This window comes from Stylophora pistillata, chromosome 1 (assembly GCF_964205215.1).
Source record: "Stylophora pistillata chromosome 1, jaStyPist1.2, whole genome shotgun sequence".
Taxonomy (NCBI): Eukaryota; Metazoa; Cnidaria; class Anthozoa; order Scleractinia; family Pocilloporidae; genus Stylophora; species Stylophora pistillata.
Window position 1 is genome coordinate 34,533,705 of NC_142519.1, and position 1,796 is coordinate 34,535,500.

A 1,796-nucleotide genomic window follows, 5' to 3' on the forward strand; every position below is an offset into this window, starting at 1 on the left:
TAAGAAAAAACATTTTTACGCGGCAAATTTCTTATCAGTTCACAAATAGTGAACACCACAGCATACACTATTGAGTAATGATTGCACGCGGGAGGTTGCTAAGCACAAAAGAAGCACGAACAAAGGAAGGAAAGAAGCGTAAGAGTCTAGCTTCTTTCGTGCTTAGAAAACCTCCCATTACTACTTCTTGTAGGAGTTCTGTGGGGATCACCTCCAAGAAGAAACTTTCATAAGATTCAACCACAAGATGACCCACCATAGCAAATTTACTTAGCTAGTCAAAAGTTAAGAGAGAGAACTCAAGGCTGTGCATGGGCAGTGCCACCAATCGAGGCATTCAGTGTTTGGACAGCCTTAGTTGCTCCAAGGGGCTGACAACGATAAAAGAGACAAAAGCCGTCCTCCTGGCTGTCTAAGGCTTAGGAGAAAACGTGACTAATTAATGCGCACATACTCAATGAATAAAAGAAATCAATTGCAAATGTTTGATGTGGAGGAAAGCCGAAGAGTCAGTGTGGGAGTCCGTACTAAGCTGGGAGATCTGCACGAATAGTAAAATTCTAAAAGGGAAAAGTGGTATGGCCCTTATTTATCTTTTATTTATTTTTAAGATTTATAAGAGGGTCCCAGGAGATTAAGGTCATAGGCATGGACTCGACCTACGAATGAAAAGAGCAAATATCTAACAACAGCATGAGATAACGATTAAGATAATGATGATGATGCAATGGCGATAATGATGATAGTAAAAATGAGAATAATAATAATAAAATTATAATAATGAAACTGATGACAGAAAGAATAATAAATAAACAATAATAATGCGATAATGATAATGATGATAATGCCATAATGATAATGCTGATGATGATAGTAATTATAATGGAAGTATTAATGTTTAATGTGATAAGGACAATGGTGATGATGATTTTCTTACAATGACAAGAATGGGTATTTTCTAGAAAATATCCTTTCGCTACATTTTCAAATTATTAGTAGAAGCCTTCTTTTATATTTCATGAGTGATAAACATCATCGATTCATGTGGAAGACAATTATTTTGCACTCTTCCTATCCCGTAGCTGCAAACCTCAGAAACAGTGAACACTCGAAACATTACGGAATGTTATTGGAAAGAACCAATCGGGGTTAGAAAACTAAACCGTAAACAGTGGCGGTAATTAGTTTGTGGTTTTGAGGTTTGCCTGCCTGTCCTGAACTTTATTGTTATTTGTTAGTGATCAACTGACCTGTCAAAATCAAATGAAAATGCTTAAGGCTTTCGTAGCTTGCTCTAAAAGTTTCAAATGCGTGTGAACACATTTTTCTAGAACAATCTTATATATTTATCGAAAAATGTTCTCGAACTGACGTAAGGCTGTTAAATGGCACATCGCATTTTCCTGACACTGCTTAACTGTGGGCATTAAAGAAAACAAAAATATATGTATTGTCTACTTGATTTTTACATGCATTTCCTTGCTACTCAATTCAAAGGTGGGGAAACGTTTCGAAATTAAGAACCGTGAAGTACACTTTTTTCGGAGGAGGCCCCAAGAGAAACCACCAATTTATTTTGAACCAAGCGCAAATGAGCAAAAATAATCAATGTGCCGTGCGGTTTTCATAACATCTCATCTGCGTGACAGCTTTACAAAGAGGATTGTTCTCCATATTATAAAATTAAGTATTCGTGTTTGGACAAATGTAATAGCCGTACCAAACAATTATTTTGCCTAACCTGATCCGGGTCGTCTTGTTTATGAGCCCGAGTTACAGTTTACAAAAGGAAGAGT